The sequence below is a fragment of the Anolis carolinensis genome, chromosome 4, assembly GCF_035594765.1.
Source record: "Anolis carolinensis isolate JA03-04 chromosome 4, rAnoCar3.1.pri, whole genome shotgun sequence".
NCBI lineage: Eukaryota > Metazoa > Chordata > Lepidosauria > Squamata > Dactyloidae > Anolis > Anolis carolinensis.
The window spans coordinates 70,402,941-70,425,436 of NC_085844.1; the positions used below are offsets into that span (position 1 = coordinate 70,402,941).

Sequence of the window (22,496 nt, forward strand, 5' to 3'; positions counted from 1 at the left end):
AAATGTGATATAGTTATCAAATGTTACCACAGATTAGGTTCTAGAGTTATTTCTGTGTAAGTACGTACAGTAGAGTCTCACTTATCCAACATAAACGGGCCGGCAGAACGTTGGATAAGCGAATATGTTGGATAATAAGGAGGCATTAAGGAAAAGCCTATTAAACATCAAATTAATTTATGATTTTACAAATTAAGCACCAAAACATCATGTTATACAACAAATTTGACAGAAAAAGTAGTTCAATACGCAGTAATGCTATGTAGTAATTACTGTATTTACGAATTTAGCACCAAAATATCATGATATATTGAAAACATTGACTACAAAAATGCATTGGATAATCCAGAATGTTGGATAAGCGAGTGTTGGATAAGTGAGACTCTACTGTATTTAAAAATATAAACTGTGTGTGATATGAGAGGAGATATGGTGCAAGATATGTACAAGGAATTCAGTTAAAAGGCTGTATTGGTTTTACATTGGCCATGAACAAAACATCAAAATGCCAATAATGTGTTAATTTCAGTGGATGGTTGATCTGAGAAATGTTATTTTAGAAAATTATATTTTCAGTGCAGGAAATGCTGTGTGAAAACTTGATAATAAAAAGTGGTTTGTTCTTATGGATTAACATTTTCCAGCCACACCCAGCTGAATAATAATAGTATGATCTGAGGTCGTTTTGCATTGACAGCTTATACAATTTCATAAAAATCAGAATAAGAAAAGATATAGTAAGCTAGAAGTGAGAAAGAATCATTTTAAAATAATTGCCTCATTAGCAAATTTTCACCATATCTAGGGGATATTGCTGCTGCATGACATCTCTCAAATACAGGCAATTGAAAACTGACATTTATTTCAGAATTTAACATGTGGTGCAAAAATTCTAATACAGTAAAGTTGTGCCATTGTGTCGTAGTTCACAAGCCTATAGAACTAAATGTAAAACACACCTTTCTCAGCTGTATTTTTCTGTAAAAAATATAAGTGGTTCTCTGGAACAGCTACCTGGGAAAGTTTTTTCCTGTAACCTTCAATCATTTTGAATTAGTCTTAGGTAAAATCTTTAATGTAGAATTTTGTAAGATTTTGTAGAATTCAGTTACATTTGGATGTACAATAGTCAGTAAGGTTATGCCTACCCAATATTGTGCAGTAGTGTTAATAGGTCAGGGGTTACTCTTCCACAAGTATGATTTTTAAAAAAACAGGAAAAATTGAATATATTGATGTTTATTACATTCTAATCTAGCTGGCTGTTCTGGAGAGTTGAAGTTACTTTCCACAGAAACAAGACTGCAGCTAAAAAATATCTACCTAATAACCCAGTGTGGGTTAATAGGTAGGAAAATCATCAAAGAGGTACTAGAAAACTAGACTGTACATTTATTTTTCTTCAAATGGAAGCACTTGTTTCCTGCCTATTCTTAGTAGCAGCAATGTAGTTAAGGTAAATAACTGAACGTCACTTTTTTTGCATGTTGTAACTGATGGCATTTTTGCAGTTTGGTGGAACGCTGGAAGTTTCCTCTGCTTAGTTTTCAGGGATCCGGCCTTTCCAACAGAGTTCTTGTGCTATAGGGAACCGTGGGATCTACCAGCGGAAAGGAGAATATGAACCCCCCTCTCCTCCGCAATCTTCCATTGTGGATGTGGATACTTGTGTATTTTTAAAAAAAAATAAGGGGAGGGAATCTTTCCAGCAAAAAAACCTAAAAGGTCTTCCAGCTCTACTTCATCCAATACATAAAGTACAGTATCCACTGTAGACTGTTGCTTAGATTTAATATCAACATTATATTTATCTTGATATATATGTCACATACTAGATTACAAAACATTAATACCTCCAATAGTCCTTGGCAGTGCCAGTGTTGTACTATTCTTGTTGTTATTTCTATCATATTGGGTACAACCAGAGTAAGCTCATTAGCTCCTTTTAGACATTATCCCACACCATAGTTAGAAAAGTTTTACCAGAATCGGAAACCATGGTCCAATGTGGGTTTGTAACCTGTGGTTTGTACTCACCATGGACTAGCATAATCTCAGAATGGATAAACTACAGTAACATCAAGGCCATTATCCAGCATACAAAAACTACACATATCCAAGACTATTTTTTCCAGTCCACTCCCCCCCCCCCCCCCCCCGAACCTAAAGGGCGATTTTCATCTCCTGGAAGGTTTTCCTTTCCTGTCCTGGCATCTTTTAAGTAGTTTACAAGCTCCTCCCTACCCCTCTGTAAAAGGTTTAAAAATGTATCAGTGGATTTCCAGCAATTTACACTTTTGTGGGGTTTTATTCAACTCCACTTGAAAGAATTTTCACAGACTCCTGGCGTGTTCCACGGGTAGAATATTTTCCCCTGTTATCTGGAAAGTAGAGTGTCCAGTGGTTGGAAGAAGAAACAAACAAGCAGCTTAATAATTTGCATAACTGTTTGGTTTGAGCTTTAAACTATTGTTAGCAGAAGCGATGTTCTGATGTGATCTCTGGACAGCACCACTGACTTTGATTATGAGATATTCTTATAGTAATGATGGGAAAGATGGGAAAATTTGGCAAAAAATTGTCAGGGTAAACATTTCATTCTATTTTGTTTAGTTTTTTCTTCTTCTTGGCAGAAAACATGCACCTGGTGAAGATTATAGTACAAGAGGATCTAAACTAAGAACATTGGCCTTCCGAATGTACTGAAGACTTTCTCCACATGAAACTTTATTACTAAATTTTAGCCTTTGCAAACTAAAAAATGGCCATCTATTATTTTGGCAAGCTGTAAAAGTTTTGAGGCAAAAGCAAACTAAAAGCAAGAGCCCAAAGAATTATTTCATTAGAAACAAGGAAAAATACAAATTATTTCATTAGAAACAAGGGGAAAAAAACAAGCGGATCAACAAACAGGGCCTGTGATTTTATATTTTAAGATACATTTAAAATACTGCTTTTATGTTGCTTGTTTTTACATTTTTCTTCAGTTTGGGAGAGATATAAAATTATAAAATAAATGACTATGAATAAAATAAATTATTTGTCTCTGTGTAAATTTACACCCTTTTAATATTGATGCTCAAATGGGGCAGCATTACATTCAGTATTAGATTGTGTGATACAGGTAGGTCTGGACTTTGGGGTCTGTGTCAGCACATGGGCAAACTAGAAACCATGTGTCTGCAAATACTGCATTCTCCAGCATCCTTTCTTTATTTGTACTTTTAAAAACAATATAGAATATACAGTACAAAGTTCATGTACAGTACTAAGTTATAGATCCTCTATTACATTTTACATACAAAATATCATTTTCTCTACTATAAAAGGACCCTTACCAAGCAAACACATTTAGCATTTCAAATTGGTAGAAGTAAATCTAATTTTATTGTTGCAGTCAAGATAGTTGTGCAATTAAAATTTATTTATAATACAATTCTCTTATATATGGATTTAAGAGCCACAGTTTAACTTATCAGTTTAACTTGCGCTCCCCCAAAATGCCCCCCAGCAGTGTTTCTGGGTCATCTAAGTTTTGCAGTGATTCTGTGGTGTGCCTTTGGATCTGGTATATTAAAAATGTAGAGTTAGCTGTTATTCATGGTTTTAGGTATCCAAAGAGTGTGCGTCTCAGTGGATGTATTGGAATGTATTGCTCATAGTGCTCATAATGTAAAGCTGCACAAATGCAATCATTTTTTTTTAAAAAAACCAGTATTTTTGTTTCATGTATTGTGTGCATGGAGTATCATATATCAGGAATACATAAAATTGAATGGTGATTGTCGTAGCAGAAGGGAAATTCTGTGTTTCAGAAGTAAAGCCATACAGTATGGCCGTTTTTGTAAGACTACTAAGTCTGGGACCTAGTTGTGTCACTGAACACACTGTTATTGTAATTTTACTTTTGTTCCGTAAAAACATTCCTATTACGTTCACTCTTCTCTCTAGATCTTTGTCGCTGGAGGCCTAGCCACATACGGCAGGTCCTGATGCTCTGTGGTACTGTCAACTGTATATGCAGTGAAGGCAGTAAAAATGAGCACTAATCAATCTTTCAGAGCCAAGCAATGAGCATTAGGAGGCCACTATCCTGTGACTAAACACACCCCTTTTATGGAGTGTTGGTGCTAATAAAGGACAGCTTATTACTGAGGCAGAGACCAAAGCTTGGGTGAGGTCAACCATGACTGGCAGTCATCAGTCATTCTTAATGATACTTTTTCCCGTGCTTTCTAAGGGATTCTGAGCAGAGTGCAAATCATTTGGGGTCATCCATAGTTCATGTACCCACAGATGGTAAAGGCTTTGAAAGACTTCAGTTTAAACTTGTACTTTTAAAAATGAAGGAAATAATTTTTAAATAGGCAACAAACAAAACAAGCATCTTCCAATTCTATCCTCTCCACATAGGAGGATGTATTTTCTTTTACTGTTAAAAGATGTTTTACACACTAGAATGCTTTGTGCATTATAAAGAACTACATAAATTTATTTTTATGACGTCTGTCTTCTTTAATTATTACCTTTGATGTCTATTGGTGACTAAAGAGAGCTTAACAGGATTTCTCTCCCTTCTTAAATTTCGCAAAGTGAAACCCAGTCAGTCCCTGACAGATGTCTGTTCCTCACCTTCAGGATTATTTTATAAATCCCTTTCTGATGAGCGGAAGTGTCAAATCAAGGACAGGTCATAAAGTAAAAGTATAAACCTTTTAAAGAGAGCCCTGATAGTATATAAACATTCCCTGCTTGAATTTTGTAATGGTCTAAAGGTGGGAAACTTTCAACCATCATCTTGTTTGCATTTTATAATGCCACTATTTCCTCTTCCTTCCTGGTTTAGATATTTAGATATAAAGATATCGGGAAAACAGTTGTGCTACAGATAGGGAGTTCCTCTAAGCATGTTTGATTAGTTACATCCCTTAAAATATTGAAAACTATATGTTTTAAAGTTATGCTAGTGATGCTGTTGCGTTATGTGGAACATTTAATTAATGTGCAGCTTATTATCCATTGCATTACTTCTGTGTTTGAAGGCAGTAAAACCAATGTGAATGAGATAACAGCTGCCCTCTTTCTTTCTTAAAACTAGTTGACCTTTTACTTCTGCTGAGATGTTAATTTTACTGGTAAAAGCTGAGCTAAACTCAACACCTTGTGTGTGTTTCCCCCTCGATTCTATATAATCACACAAGGGAAAGACATGTTGTGTTCTGCATAAAGGAGCATTCAGTGTTTCAGTGGTGAGGAAGATTTGGGCAACCTACTTACAGAATTTAGATTTGTAAAACAAGCTATATATGAAGTCCAAATATGACGTGCACTGGGTTACGACTGCGCATTTAGCATATTAAAGCAGATGAGTGTAGTACATTACATATTAACCAAAAGGATTAAAGGAAACAGAAAGAACAAAGGAAGTTCTCAGCCTAACCACTTAAAAACACACATGTGAAAATATTTTGAGAATCCTTGTGATGTGGTTCACATTTTGTATTGTAAAAAAATTATCCCCTTTTAGTCATGTAGTGGAGTTCTTGAAAATTGGAAATTTGCTCACTTCTGTCCAGTAGTTGCTGATGAGTGAGATTTAAAAAAAATAATTCTACAAGTAAATAGATTCCTGGTGTTAGTTGAAAAATATATGCAGCTCCCATAAACAATTGAAAATATAGTCAGATAGCTCTGTACCTATGATAAGAAGTGGTCCTTGTTGAAGCTTTATTCAAAAAAGCATTTTTTAAAAAGTTTGTTTATGTATTTAAATTCAAGAATATACTTTTAAGTGTTTTTCTGAATTTGGGCCAACATGCCTGATGCTTCCTCCTGTTAAGACCAGATGTCGTGAGAAAGAAATCAGACCCCATGGCTCTGATTCTCTTGCTTATGCATGTGGTCCCATCTTGTTAAGTGTTTTTATCTTACATATACAGGTTAATATAATGGTTTATCTTCTTGCAAATGATGAGCAAGGAAGAAAAATGGAATGCCTTGTTAATAAGGGTCTGGACATTTGTGTAGCATTTATACTCAGGTAAATTGGTTTTACCTTAGAGCACTGTCTTCTGTTCCTAAACTTTATTGGAGATAGGTTGCTATAACCATCTACTATAATCCTACAAAGCCTTAGCTGCTGTTTGCAGTTGAATTTGCAACTGTCTGGAGATAAGCATTAATTGCTAGTTGGTTGATTATGGTAACTATGAGTTTAACCAAATGGCCATGATCTAGAATTTGACTAGGATTATCACTCATGAAGGGATTTCTCCATTTTGTTATATGCTGGATTACCATTATGTAATTTAGGGCTGCTTGTGTCTGGATTGGAAATTTTTACTGCTTTTAAACTTTCAGTTCGTAATAAATATTTTATATATGTGTCATTTGCTTTGTAGTTTCCATTGGAATCTTAAGGTAACATCCCATCGTGCCATCCCAACTATCTAGATCCCATGAACTTTTGGCCAGGTTAGCTGGAAATAGTGTGGATTGAAGTCTACAATATCTAGAGGGAAAGGCTCCATTAGTACGGAAACTTTGTTTTCATCCTCAGAGAAATCTCAAATGCTCCAGCTTGTGCATGGTGTTGCAGAAATACTTTTATAACTAATGACTTCTACTACACTAGGTGGCTTTTTTGCTCATATGTCCCATTAGCATTTGTATGGAACTTTGAGGGGAATAAGGTGACTTCTTATACCATTTCTGCTGTCATTGTACTCGCTACAATCTGAGGTAATGTTCTAGCTATCAGCTTGAGGGCAAGTATATGTCTATGAGAACATAAAAAGGAATTATGCTAGACAATGCCCATCTACTCTAGCAGTCTGTTCGCGGCAGTCAGGTAGTTCTTTCCTACCTTCTGCCTAACTTGATCCACACCATTCCTTTTACTTTCTGCTTATGCTAGGTTTGTAGTGCTCATGGTGAACATGGGGAATAAACTATTGCAGAAGACGAAATGGCTTCATATGTTGCTTGGAGCACCTAAGCACTTGTCACCCAGTGGTACTGTCCTTGGCTTGCATTAGGAGACAAAATTTCCAATATTCTTGTAACTGTAACTTTATTTTGTTTGTTGTTTAGATATTAGAAGATGATTAAAGCTTCACACACTGGTTCTTGCTGGAATTCTTTTGGTAAGATTTTTTCATAGGTGGGGTGGGTAGGTTATAGCTCTGTAAGTACGTGGTGAGAACCTCTTTCATAATGCTAAAAGGCATGCCCATCTCCATCATGCCTATACCCAGAAACAGATGAAAGATCCTCCCTCCATCCCAACTGCCACTGCCCTGGCCTCAGAGAGAGAGAAGTGACAGTATCTGTTGAGTGCTATTCCCTCCCACACTGCCATTCCCATTTCCTTTTGTGTCATGTCTTAGACTGTAAGCCTGAGGACAGGGAATTATTTTGTTGATCTTTTACTTGTAAAGTGCCTTGTGCAGTGATGATGATATATAAATAAGTGACAGTGATAATACAGTGGAAGCCAGATTGCATCACGTGCATCTCCACCTTTTCCATGATCTGTTTAGTTGCCATATCATGCTCTCTTCCTGACCTTCTGCATTTTTTCCTCCTGGACATTTGACATAATTGTGATGTTAAAGGATATTGGGAATCTCAAATTGCTTGTTGAAGACCACAAACAGAGAAACTATTTTTTCCTAGTTAGTTGGCAATCCAAACAGAAAAATCAGGAAAAGACAGCACTAGGAAACACAAGAATTCCACATTCCATAACAGAGCAAAGTGTGATGGAAATGAATAATGGTCATTTTAAATATGTTGTTATTGTTGTTGCATGCCTTCAAGTCATTTTGACGTATAGTGATCCTCAGGCATTTTCTTGGCAGGATTTGTTGAGAAGATTTGTCTTCTTCGAAGGGTGAGAGTGGTGTGACTTGTCCAAGGGCACCCACTGGGTTTCCATGGCTGAGCCAGGCTTTAAAACCCTGGTGTATCCAGAGTCATGGTTCTATATTCCAAATACTATGCTATACTGGCTTTATTTTACTATATTTCCATACTGTAACTGACATAGCCTACAGATAGAATGTGTTACAAGTCCTAAAATACATAATTTAATAAAATTTTATAAGTGCTTTAAAATCTTGAAAGTCCATGCCATATTAGAAAACAGGAAGAACCATGGTCCCTCAAAGAGAAAGAAAAGGATATACAGTACCTGATTTGTACATATTATTGTATGTCTATTTGAGTATCTGAAAATTGCCAGTTGTTCACAACTATATCTAAATATTTGAAAAAAATATTTATTTTGTGACAAAAATATAGTTTGATAGTAAGCATGCCGGATGGAAATCTTAGTACAAATTTGCTATTGATCCTTAATATTGTGGGAGTTTCACCTTGTATTAGTTAATATATATTTTGCTGAAGTAGGCTTCACATGATACAGATGTATTAGAGCATGTATGGTGAACATGCCATCAGTAACATTTCTTCTGAATAAGGGAATAGTGAAAAACCTTCAAATGACATCCGCCTTCCATGCCATGAGTAGTCATGTCTTTATTGATATGGGCATTTTGCACAAAGCCCAGAAGCAATGAAGAGAAATTTAGCACCTTAAGAAAAGAGAGCTTGTTATATTAACCTGGCTACCAAAGACAGACAACAAAGAGAAGTGGTTTCCTTCCAGGTGAGGTGTAAGCCTCTCAGAGATATGTAATACTGTTTCTTAAATTCGATTTCCCTGCCCCCCATCCTGGTTGAATACCTTTCAGGTATTTGTTTCGTTTTGGGAGCTGAATTCCTCTATTTAGAGATGGATTGAGAAGGAACCGTTTATTTTATTCAGCTTTAGGTTTTTTTTCTTTGAAGCTTCTATCTGCATGAATACATTGCTGCCCGAGTTCATTCGATTAAATAAAATGCTTAAATTATAATCCATGCAAAATGATCATATTTGAAACACTAGATGTCTTGGTGAGAATCCATAATGTTGATCAGATTTAAATGATTTAACACAGTCGTGGTGGGGAGGTGAGCAGCGGAAAATGCAGTTTGGAGACATCCAAGTATTTCTATATAAAAAAGATTAAAACTAAAGTCAGATATGCTTCTTGTTCTCTCTTTTCCCCCCTGAAGCAGTCAAAAGATATACTGTATCCTTCATGAAAGGACGCTTTCAATCCAGTTACCCACTTTACCCAGTCTCAGATTCCAGAACCTTCTACACACCCTCATTGGTTAAACCACTAAGCCTTTGATTCCTTCCTGATTACACTATGCAAGACATCTATCAAACACTGTCTTATCTGTTTGTAAGGCAGCTCAGGCCTCAGATTTAAGTCATGGGTTTTGGCTACAAGTTGGAGTGTGATTAATAATTGACTAATGTAGCTTTTATTTATCACAGCCTAGCACATTTCACCATTACTGAGTTAACATAAATTAAGTGTAAGCTGTCGTTCAATCTGTTTTTCAGCTCTGTGCTTCTTCCCGCACCCCCTCCCCCCAACCCCATCCTAAGTCTATCTTTCACTTTTGGAGAAACAAAATCCTTACACAGGGCACAGTCTTAGTCAGTGCCAAAAAGTTGATTTCCTTTTCAGTGGAGTCATATATCACCAGCCCTCCCAGCTGCAGTGTCAGCCTCTGACAGAATGACATGTGTCATTTATCAAAGGGGCCAGGCCGGGCCTTGGGAAACGTACATGACAAAGCCTGAGAGAGTTCATTTCGAAGTCCCCTCCTACCCTCTCTGAGCCTCTTGCCAGGAAAGCCTGTGATGTTTCTGTCTTCGCAGCATTACTGTAAGTCCTTCAACCTTCACAAAATTAACCCTTGCAGCTGCTGCCATCATCATTAATAGGGAATCTTCTCTCGCAAAGTCTGCAATACTTTTTTTTTTGCAAGACTATACAATTAGCAATAATATGTTGCTGCATTACTCCTTGATTTTGCTTTCTTTTCTCCAGTATAAAATAACTGGCAGAAGTTAGCATGTATAACTCAGCCCTGGTTAAAATGACAGGTTTAAATCCTAAATATGCACATTTGTAAGTAAACTCCATTGTTTCTACTAGGATTTACTTCTGAGGACACATACTTAGCATTAGGGTGCCTCTTTGATATAATGTATTCTGTTGCTAGTATACAGTTCTCTCTGAAAATATTTTTGTTTGAATATTCTGCACACCAAGCTATCTGAATTTGAAAATAGGAAACAAATTGTGCTTCTTTTTTGTGCATCTTCACATTTGAATCATAGCACCAGCACATGTGAGATACCTCCTGAGATTTGAGAACTCTCTGGACAAAAGTGTTTCCTGTCTCATTTTTATTTTGTATAATGTTAGTGTTCTTGCATTCTTGTACGCACGCACCCACTTTAAAACATTGTACTTGTTATTACAGTACAGTTGTTACAGTGTTTCCTATCATTTCAAGATATCACTCTGGCTTCAGCCGGGAACTTTCTCTAACTGAGTCCTATAAATTAGCCACTGCTTAGAAGTTACTGTTTTCTAGCCAGGGATGGTTCTTTCATTTGTCTATATAAGGCTAATTTATTTTTGCAGCCAGATGTGAGCTGACAGCCATCACTCAGTGTTTCCTTCCCCCACTGTTAGGAGGTCGAGAAAACAGTCACGTTTCCCATTTTACAGAATCCCCATCAACATTATTGAAGATGGATGTATCTTTAAAGCAAAGATTGATTGTGGATATCGGAGTTATGGTGTCATTTATCATGGTGAATATTATTTAGACTTGGATTGTACAAGGCTGTAACTTGAGACACAGCCAGGGGAGGGACAATCTGGAAACGAGGATCCATGAACTTTAATGGATGGATGCTTTTTCAAAGCTCCACTCACTATAGCATGATTTACTTTTCTTACAGAAAGGAAACAAGCATTTCGGTTTTAAAGGGCCAGCATGCCTTCTTGTCTCCTTTTGTGAGTCCTTCACAGACACAGCAAAGGTTACAACTGAGACACAAGTGGAGCGACTGAATATGAATTTTACATGTATGCAATTAATTCTTGCTTAAATATATCATCATAAGAGACATTAAACGAGGTGCACTCAAGGCTTTTGTTTGCTTGGGCTTTTAGTCATGTGATTGCTGAAGTGCTAATCTGTAGCTCTATTGTGTATGAGATATCATGATTTGAAATTCTGGTAGTATTAAATATAACATGATAACCAGTGTGTCATGTTATGAAAGCATTCTATATCAAGCTGAGTTTAAATCATACAGTTGCTCAGGACCTAAAGTGTTCTACTGATATGATCAAATGGTGAAACTCAAAGTTGTTCAACATAGCAATACATGCTTAGATAAATATAAACGTAGCAATCTGATTTTTAAAGCTTCAAACAATTTTTTAAAATGGAGATCATTTGTAGTATATAATTTATTGCACATTCAGATGAGCATGTCCTTACATATCAATTTATGAGAGTACTGTCTGGCAAGATGCTATAAAACCAAGTCCTTAATATTAAAGCCAAAACTGAACTTAATATTAGGGGCTGACTTTATAGAATTTTACAATATTATGTATATACTGACTCTTTACTATACTGATCGTTAATTTTCTTGGGTGAAGCTCGCATTTGTAAGTGTGAAAAAAGTTGATATAGTATTGCTGTATTATTATCAATATTGTTGGTAGTGTTGTCATTGCTTCCTAATCTTGGTTGTGATCATAATAATTCATTAGAACCTCTCTTGTTTTGAAAAAAAGGTCATTAAATATAATTTACTTTAAAAACTTTTGTAAAGATTCAGTATAACTGTTGAATCTTGCCAGTCTTATGAAATACAGATTAACTGTGTTGCAATGATAGAGTAAAACTTGATATTGGAAGGAAAATGCATTACTGTTGGTAAAAAATGTTCTTGATGCTTTAATACCATTAATCCAAGGTCTCACTGGTTGTTCTTAAGGCTTTTGTGAATCAGAACTATGAATGCTATTAACATGTTTCCAACTCAGCAATCTTTAAAAATTAGGTAAAATGTAAGAGGGCAAAGTATCCTAGTAATTCTTAACTCTTTCTCTAATTTGTAGTAGTCTGTTTTCACAAGTTTGATAAAGGGGCACTTTATTAGTAAATTTATCATAGTTATTTTTGTGATGTTGCTGCTGAATTATTTATCATTGATCGTTTTACTAATTTTTAATTTGCTTATCTCTGAATGGCCTTCTTAGGTCTGAAGATGTGGGATATAAATGACTTTATAAATAAATATATGGAAGGGACCAACACTTCAAAGTAGACATTGACATATATCCTGTATTTACCTATTTTATTGTTTTCTTGGACTTTTGTCAAAATCAAAGCAATAATTATTTTGATATGAAACCAATATGTTTTTCAGAATGATAAACAAACATCTTTGTGGAAGCAGCCAATTTTGTTGCGTTAAAACAGCAACAAAAATAAAATGAACCATGAGCACCTGTTTTAGAATTAATAAAAAAGGAGATCCATTATCTGGAACTAAAGAGAGAGCATTTGATAGTTTTGGCAATAAGCACTTCTTTCTGGCATTGGATATTTTAATTTCGGAGCCATAAGTCTACATTTAAAGTTTATAGGCTTCAGGGTACAAAATTCAGTGGAGCCTTTAATATAGACCAGTTTATACTATTCTGTATTTGGAAACAGGTAGCCTAGAATACAACTTATTTAAACTACACAAATTCTGTAGTATAGCGTATATGCTTTCTTTTTTAAAAATTATTTTTTAATTAGTAAAAGGTAAAGGTTTCCCCTGACGTTAAGTCCAGTCGTGACTGACTCTGGGGGTTGGTGCTCATCTCCATTTCTAAGCTGAAGAGCCGGCATTGTCTGTAGACTCCTCCAAGGTCATGTGGTCGGCATGACTGCATAGAGCGCAGTTACCTTCCTGCCTGAGCGGTACCTATTGATCTACTCACATTGGCATGCTTTCGAACTGCTAGGTTGGCAGGAGCTGGAGCTAACAGCGGCCGCTCACGCCGCTCACGGGGTTTGAACCTGGGACCTTTCGGTCTCCAGCTCAGTGCTTTAACGCACTTCGCCACCGGGGCGAATACCTTCCATACTCTTATATTTCACACTTAATTCATTGCATCAACTATATATATATATCTTGTATGCTGTTTTATTTGCCTCTGTGCCCCCCCCCCCCTCCGAGGCACTTTAATTTACATTCTCTTTCTAAAATACCATTTCTTCTTGTGGAGGTAATTCCCCATCTACTTATTTTAAACCATTCTCAATAAATTTTCCCCAAACCTTGTCAAAGTCGTTTTCCTTCCATACCCCTTTCCTAACTCTTAACCTACATGTCAACTTATCGTTTATTGCTAATTTCCATAGTTCTTTATACCATTCTTCAATTTGTATATTTATTTTTCCTTTCCAGTTCCTTTCTACCAACAACCTTGCTGCAGTTAGCATGTTATTTATTGCATCCTTCTCTGTTTTTTCCAATTTCTTAACATTATATAATGACAACAATGCAATACTTGCACTTTTTCCTATCTTCATATCCATTATAATAATGCATTTACATATTTACATTGCCACCACATATGTGTATATGTGCCCACCTCCTGGCAACCTCTCCCAACAGTTTTTTGTGGCATTTTTTATTGATGTTTGCTATCTTTACTGGTGTTAAATACCATTTCCAAACCAGTTTATAATAATTGTCTTTAACACGTATCGATAAGTTCCTTAAATGTCTTTGATCCCATAACTGTATCCAATCTACTTCCCTTATCTTAATCCCTAAATCTTCCTCCCATATCTCTTAATATTGCATCCTTTATTTCCCCCCTTAATTTCAATTATTATCTTATATATTTTGCTAGTTATTCCTTTCATCTTATGGTATTCTCCCTCCCATAGTTCTTTCCTTTTGTATCATTTGTTCAAATTGTGTAAGTTTGCCTCCTTCCCCATTCTTTTTTTATCCAATTCTTGAACTATTGCTCTAACTGTAAGCAATGGAACGATTAGAGTTTAATATCTCTAAATTCTGTCAGTATAGTTTATTTCTTCATATCCGCTTTTATCCAATCTCCAATTTTGTCTATATTCTTCTCTTAGTTTTTTATCCAGAATATTTTTTAGATTTTTTGGGAATTATTGGTGTTAATGTTGAACTTTCTGACAATAATATTTTCTTGTATCTATTCCAAATTTCTAGCACATTTCTCAACATTGGGTTTTTTACTCCCTTAATTTCTTTCCTTTTTAAATCCTTAAAAAATATATTCCATTTTTTTCCTCTGCTTCTTCCGAACCTTCCTCCAATCATTCCAAATCCTCCTTATTTATCATTCATTCTATAACTAGTCTCATTCTGATTGCTTCATAGTATTTTTAATGTTGGGAAGTGCTAGACCTCCTGCCTTCTGTGATCTATACCAAAGTTGTTTATTTAACCTGTTTTTCTTGTTACCATTGCAATATTTATTAATTATTTGTTGCCGTTTATTTAATTCCTCTTCTGAAATTTGTATTTGTACCATTCTAAATATAAAATTTATCTTTGGAAGAATTTCATTTTAACTAACGCTATCCCCCAGAACATGATAATTTTATATTTTCATATTCCAGTAATTTCTTTTGAATTGCTTTCCTTAATGTTGTAACATTTACCTCTTCAATTTCATGTAATTCCTTAGTTATATTTACTCCTGAATATTTTATTTTATTCTTAATTTTTAATCTCGTGTTAGCCTGTTTCATAGTCTTCTTCTTTTTTGTATAGTTAAGTAACATCATTTCTGATTTTTTTCCAATTGATTTGTAAACCTGTTATTTTGCCTAATATCTCTAAATGTAACTTTATTCTATCCATATTGCCACATATTCTTAATTGTCAACAGCGTGTCGTCAGCAAATAAGCTAACTTTTTGTTTTGTTGTTATTCCAACACCTTCTAATTTCACAGCTTTCCTTATTACATTTCCAAGTAGTTCTATCACTATGGCGAACAATATCGACAACAAAGGGCAGCCTTGTCTTGTTCCCCTCATTACCTTTATTTCTCTTGTCACTCTATCATTTATTGTTACTATTGCTGTATTGTTTGAATAAAATTGTTTTATTCCCCATTCCAAATTTATTTATAACTAGCTTTGCCTGGCCACGCATTGCTGTGGCTTATGGGAATCATTTGTTGGCCAGGTGGAATAGCAGTGAATAGCCTTGAAGTCTTAAAGCCTGGCCGTTTTCTGGAGTAGCTGGAGTAGCACCCTCAATCAAAGAGCCGCTTTGAAGCCTGGCTACTTCCTTAGTAGGGGAATACTTGTTTGGCCAGCTTGAACTGCACTGAATAGTCTTGCAGCTTAAAAGCCTGGTCCCTTTCTACATAGGGCATCCTTTCTAGGCCTGGTTGTATGGGACAGAGTAGCCTCGTGGCTTCAGAGCTTGGGGGTTTTCTATCTAGGGGAAATCTTGGTTGGCCAGGTTGAATAGCACTGAATAGCCTTGCTGCTTGCAAGCCTGGCCGCTTTCTACCTTGCCGAATCCTTGGTTGGCCAGTTTGAATAGCAATTAATAGTCTCAGTGTGGCAGGTATGAATTCTGCAATTAGCGACCTTAATTAGCATTTAATGGCCTTGCAGCTTCAAAGCCTGTTCGCTTCCTGCCTGGGCGAATCCTTTGTTGGGAAGTGTTAGCTTATTTATTTATTTATTTCGTGTCAAAAGCATTGCATAATAAATAGGGAAGTGTTAGCTGGCCCTGATTGTTTCCTTTCTGGAATTCCCAATTTCCCTGCCTTCAGAGTGTTTTTCTTTATTTACTGTTCTAGTTTTAGAGATTATATTGTTCTGTATTATTATACCACAGTAATTATTTCATATTACAGTAGAGTCTCACTTATCCAACATTCGCTTATCCAATGTTCTGGATTATTCAACGCAGTTGGCCTTTTAGTAGTCAATGTTTTTGTAGTCAATGTTTTCAATACATTGTGATGTTTTGGTGCTAAATTCGTAAATACAGTAGAGTCTCACTTATCCAAGCTAAACGGGCCGTCAGAAGCTTGGATAAGTGAATATCTTGGATAACAAAGAGGGATTAAGGAAAAGCCTATTAAACATCAAATTAGGTTATGATTTTACAAATTAAGCACCAAAACTTCATGTTATACAACAAATTTGACAGAAAAAGTAGTTCAATACGCAGTAATGTTATGTTGTAATTACTGTATTTACAAATTTAGCACCAAAATATCACGATATATTGAAAACATTGCCTACAAAAATGGCTTGGATTATCCAGAGGCTTGGATAAGCGAGGCTTGGATTAGTGAGACTCTACTGTACAGTAATTACTACATAGCATTACCGTGCATTGAACTACGTTTTCTGTCAAATTTGTTGTATAACATGATGTTTTGGTGCTTAATTTGTAAAATCATAATGTAATTTGACATTTAATAGACTTTTCCTTAATCCCTTCTTCTTATCCAACATATTCGCTTATCCAACGTTCTGCTGGGGTGTTTATGTTGGATAAGTGAGACTTTACTGTATATTTATAATCTTATATTATCTGCTTAGAACTGGATTATATGAGTCTCCTTCTACACAGCTGTATAAAATGCAAACTGAAGTAGATTATATGACAGTGTGGACTAAAGATAACCCAGTTCAAAGCAGATAATATAAGATTATAAATGGGTAATATAGCTGTGTGGAAGAGCCATGAGTCTACATTGCCATATAATCGAGTTCAAATCAGATAATCTGTATTTTATAGGCAGTGTGGAAGAGGCCTGATTGAAGCAGCCCTGGGCTCCATTAAATGGCTGAGTGAGTTGCTAGGAGACAAAGTGGGCGGAGCTTAGCCTTCTAACTGGCAGCAATGGGAAAAAAAACAATTATTCATCTCCCTCTAATTAGGACTTTATTTTTCTTGTTTTTTTGATGTCTAAACACAGCGGGGATGACCATGTCTTTTGTGGCCAAGTTTCGTGGGTTTTGGGTGTTTAGTTTAGCTGTTTACTTTAAGGCAGAAATGGTCAGAACACACACACACACACACACACACACACACACATATATATATAGTTTTTAATCTTCTCCATTCCATGCAATCAAATGCCTTAAATATATCCAGGTTTAGTATCCCTACTTTTTTTTCCTGTTGAATTACCCAAACTTTATTACTCTCCCTATTAAATTTGGCATTTGTCTCCCTTTCACGAAACCACACTGATAATTCTTTATATATTTATACATAGAATTATTCATTCTTTTAGCCATTATAGCTGATAATATTTTTGCATCTTGATTTATTAGCGATATAGGCCTATATGAACCTGTATCTGTCAAATCCTTATCTGGTTTCGGTATCCATATTATCAGGGATTTCCTCCACGAGTCCGATATTTTCTCCCAGCACAATATTCCATTATATAACTCCAGTAGTGTGGGAATCAATATTTCTTTAAAAGTTTTATAAAATTCTGGACCTAGTCCATCCAAACCTGGGGCCTTCCCAATCTTTAATTTTTGAATAGTTTCTTCTATTTCATATCTTTCAATGGGCTTCTCTAATAATTTTTTATCCTCTTCTCCTAATTTACCCTCCCAATTTTCCTCTACATATTTCCTAATTTCTTCTGTAGAACAGGCCTTTGTTGGATATAATTCTTTATAGAATTCTTCAAAAATCTATTTTTTCTTTCATTGATCTACATATTTCTCCTTTTTTATTTCTTATCATATTTATTATATTTTCCATTTTCTTTTTTTGTGTTGATCTAGCTAGCATTTTTGAGTTTCTATTGCTATATTCAAAAAATTCTCTTTTTAAGCGTATATGCTTTCTAGTGATTAATACATTTGGGGAGTTTGTGTTTAGTGTTTTCATAATAGTAACTGTTTCTAGCTTTGTGGTAGCATGCTATCTGAAGGTGGATTCAGTTCTTTGAAGACACAGGCACACAAGGAACATGACATGGGGTTATTTGAAATAGTTGTACAATCATACCTCCACATATGTGGCTTTGATTTTTACGGTACGGTTACTACTACAGTTATTATTACAGTTATTATGGTTACGGTTTATTACCATTTTATTATTACTGATTATTCATGGATTTGATTTAAAATGTTATCTTTAGGAATTTCTGGGTCCTCCAGCATGACTCTATAGACAACATTGTCCAGTTATACTGGAGAACCTACAGATTTCTAAAAATTGCATCTCAGGTAAATAAAAATAGCTGTTTCTTTATTTGTGATTTTCATTTTCACAGGGCTTTGGTAAATGTGGAGGGCTAGCTGTATTTTCTAAGTCCCAAGTCGATGTGCTTAGGATATTGCCTATTACAATATGTATTTCTTTGGAAAGAGGTGCTATAGATGTGGAAGAGATGTTTATATAGGTCTAAACCTATATAAACATCTCTTCCACATCTATAGCAACTACAATTCCACATTATTTTCATTATATCAGATTAACCATAATTATTATGGTTATTATGGTTATTCTGATATAATGAAAATAATGTGGAACTGTAGTTTGAGTTGCAGCTTTTTTCAAACCTATTTTTTCCAGACCAGAAAACCTGCAGCATGTTTACAAACAGGAAGCAGTTTATCAAATTCATATTTATCACAGCATCTGTAATGTTGACTTAGGGTCAAGTCATTACACTAAATTTATTGTAACTATTACTAATGCATGTAGGCCTGTGGCATAGTTATGGTACAGGTCTACTGTTTCCTGGTTGAAAGCTGTTTGGTAATACTGAACTACAATACAGATTATCCCTGCCTCATGGTGACTGACAGCAGCTTCTGGTATTTTTCTTTTTCTTTTTCCCTGACAGTGGAGTATATTAATAGGAAAACACCTTACAAAGTAGGCTCTGTGGTTCAAAAAGTGCAGAATACAGAAAAGTGTCTAATTTCAGCAGGCACAACTGTGCTTCCAGAAGGTAGCCAAATTTATCATCCACATTACAGAATATAGCAAATGTCATGAAAACCATTGTTTTTTAATTTTTTTCCCTGAGTGTCTGAATGAGGTGATTTATGGTAGTTATCCATCTTAAGGGTCATCTATCAACTTTTAGTTGCTAGGCAATCAAACTAGCAGCTGTTTGCTTTGAATCAAGCTGAAAAGTTGTCAGTCATCACTTGCAGGTATGACCTTTGTGGGTAAAAGCATTATCCGGCATGTGGAATTAAAAGAAACAATGTCCTCTGTTTCCCCCCTCATGTTTTGTCATACTGTAAGGCTTAAGTTAAGGATAAAGTGGAGTCCAAAGTGAAATGGTGAAATGGATTTGTGTGTGTGCAGCAAGCTAGCACATTTTCTTCTACATCCTTACCATAACAGCCAGTCATATCTATTAAGGATGGAATTTTTCCCCCATTCACATTCTTCCTTTCCTTTCTAAGAAACATTCATTTTGGAGGCAACAACTGAAATGAAAAACAGAGTATAAACTAGATGCAAATACTTTTGATGATGGTGCCGAATATTCCAGCAGCACAAAGAAACAAATTTGGTTGCATTCTGGATTTTTTTTTACACTCTAACATTTTGTGTTTCATTGCATTGGCAAAGGAGAAGAAAAGTTAGATACTCATCAGTATTCAGTGGAATTTAAATACCTGCACGTGCTTGCATATGTCTTCTGCCTCCATACCCTAAAAGCACCAGATCCCATCTGATTTTTGAAGCTAAGCAGCTTAAACTCTGGTTTGTATTTGGATGGGAAACAACCAACAAATCCCAAAATCCCCAAAGGCTATTTTTCAGAGGAAGTTAACTGGCAGAGCTACCTCTGAGTATCCCTTGTCTAAGAAAACTCTGTGGAATTCATTGTGTTTCAGCCGTGTGTATCTAACTTCTCTTCATAAACAGACTGTGAAGCAGGTTTTTAATGTTCCTATTTTACAGAAGGAGCACTAAGCCTCAGGGATAGTGACATCATATAATGGCCTCTGTGATCGTTTCTATTCCTGGCTGCTGATGCTGTACTGCAGGAAAGGAGAAAGGCAGGATAACCTTTGGTACTCCTTTATGGTGTACTTGGTACTCAGTTTTGTGTCTACTTCTGGCATTCTCTCCCATATATATATATATATATATATATATATATATATATATATTCTCAGAGATGACTTTGAAATCTAAGCGACCCAGCTTTGTTGTGGAAATATGAAACAGAATTTGATGCAAAGGATTCTGGACAGTATATGAAGAGAATTGATCTGCAGATTGCTTCAGCAAGGAAGTCAGAGCCACGTTTATGTGATCCCGCAATGTAAGAATTCAGACCAATGTCAGAAAAGCTCACGTCTGTAAGTTGTGATTAATCAGACATGGCATCTATCTATGACAGTAATTTTGTACCCCTTGGGCTGTTGAAGAAGAACCACAGAGTTGTCAATAAAGCTTCAGAGATGGGAAGAAGAAGGCTTTTAACTATATGTGTGTGTATATGTACACATGATGCTTAGTTTGAGACTTCCTTTCAGCTGCTTTGGAAACAGTCCACTATGAAGAAGTGACAGACAAATTAAACTTAAATTCATAAAAATACGTTGTCTGAAGTTGAACGTTTGTGTTCAGCCTTCTCAGTCAGATAAATCAGTAGTGAATCCTTGATCCTCTGCATGCCAGAACACTGCAGCAGTGATCCTAGTGGTTGTAAAAATGTTTTCAATAGCTGTCCTTTGCCAAAACATGGCAAGAGCCCAGCAGCCTTGGTAGTTTCATTGTTTTTGGTAGCTTTAATCAACAACACAGTTTTATTCAATTTAGGTTCTATTTGTAGGGATAGGCAGATAAGCCAATTGATTGTCATATAGAAACTATAGAACATAGGTTTAGCAAATGAGATACTTGGAGGGAAATATAAACCTTTCAGTAATTTTTATTTGGTTTATTCCTTTTTTGGGAGGAATAAACAAACAGTAACAAGTCCATTAGACATATATGGTGTCAATGTGGCAGTGCTATTTTAATTTTTTTGTGAGGAGGAGGGAAATGCACATAGAGGATTTGCAAAGGTTTCAGGGGGAAATACACATGTGAAATCTATATATATAAAAGGAAAATGACATCGCTCCACCGGGCAAAACAACAAAACTAAAGGCCCCCCAACCTAGAAAATTGACAACACAACCCCTCATCCACGTCTCTACGTTCTTACAAGCAAACTACAAATCCCTAACCTCCATGGGGCCAAAAAAACCCCCAAAACTGGAATGCACCATCTACGCATGCCCAAGAGGCCAGCCCGTGTGCGCACACACAACAATCCACCCCCCTTCCAACGGCCACTCCCGCGTACACTCCTTTGCCTCCCTCACACACTGTCGCTATCCTCCCCACCATCCCGCAGCCTAATACTTCCCAGGAGGAGCAAGGTGGGTTCAAACTGCCACCCCTCAGGGGCCCACCCAATGAAAAAACTACTCAAACCCCACGGAAAATCCCCTTTAAACTCCCCCCCCCCTGCCACCGGACTCACCAAAGAGGGTGCGGCCCCTCCCTCCTACGGCTGCCCCCGTGCGCACTCCTTTGCCTCCCTCACACACAGTCGCTGTCCTCAACACCATCCCACAGCCTAATACTTCTCAGGAGGAACAAGGTGGGTTCAACATGCCGCCCCTCAGGGGCCTACCCAATGAAAAAACTACTCAAACCCCACAGAAGATCCCCTTTAAACTCCCCCCTTCCCTGCCACTGCACTCACCAAACAAGTTACGGCCCATTTCCTTTCCTCTCCTCACAATGGCAAGGCCTGGCTGCTCAACAAAGGATCCCCCCCCCCCCCAGGCAGGGAAGCAGCCAGGCTTTAAAGGTACAAGACCATTCGGTACTCATCACTCTTTCATCTCAGCACAGAAAATAAAGAACAACACTCTGAAAACAAAGGAATTCCATCTAGGAAACAATCAGGGCCACCTAACACGTCCCAACAAAGGATTCCCCCCCTTCAGACAGGGAAGCAGCCAGCCTTTGAAGCTCCAAGGCCATTTTGTACTCATCACTCTCTCATCTCAGCACAGTAAATAAAGATCAACACTCTAAAAACACAGCTATTCTATCCAGGAAACAATCAGGGCCATCTAACACCTCCCACCAAAGGATTCCCCCCCCCCCAGGCAGGGAAGCAGCCAGGCTTTAAAGGTACAAGGCCATTCGGTACTCATCACTCTCTCATCTCAGCACAGAAAATAAAGAATAACACTCTGAAAACAAAGGAATTCCATCCAGGAAACAACAATCAGGGCCACCTAACATATCCCAACAAAGGATCCCCCCCACTCAGACACGGAAGCAGCCAGCCTTTGAGGCTCCAAGGCCATTCCGTACTCATCACTCTCTCATCTCAGGACACTAAATAAAGACCAACACTCTCAAAACACAGGAATTCCAACCAGGAAACAATCAGGACCAGCTAACACCTCCCACCAAAGGATTCTCTCCCCCCCCCCCCTTAGACAGGGAAACACCCAGGCTTTGAAGGT

General features: G+C 36.6%; 1 protein-coding gene and 1 long non-coding RNA gene across 3 annotated transcripts in view; one reads left to right on the plus strand and one right to left on the minus strand.

Annotated features, from left to right (window-relative positions):
* The window catches only part of tshz1 (teashirt zinc finger homeobox 1), a 100,193-nt gene that overhangs the window by 21,784 nt on the left and 55,913 nt on the right, over positions 1-22,496 (plus strand). The gene's annotated exons all lie outside the window — the stretch shown is intronic.
* Positions 8,310-21,974, minus strand: LOC134298941 (uncharacterized). Its single transcript, XR_010006070.1, has 3 exons — positions 21,494-21,974; positions 19,340-19,433; positions 8,310-9,056 (listed from the first exon to the last, which is right to left on the minus strand). It is a non-coding gene; the product is annotated as an uncharacterized LOC134298941 (long non-coding RNA).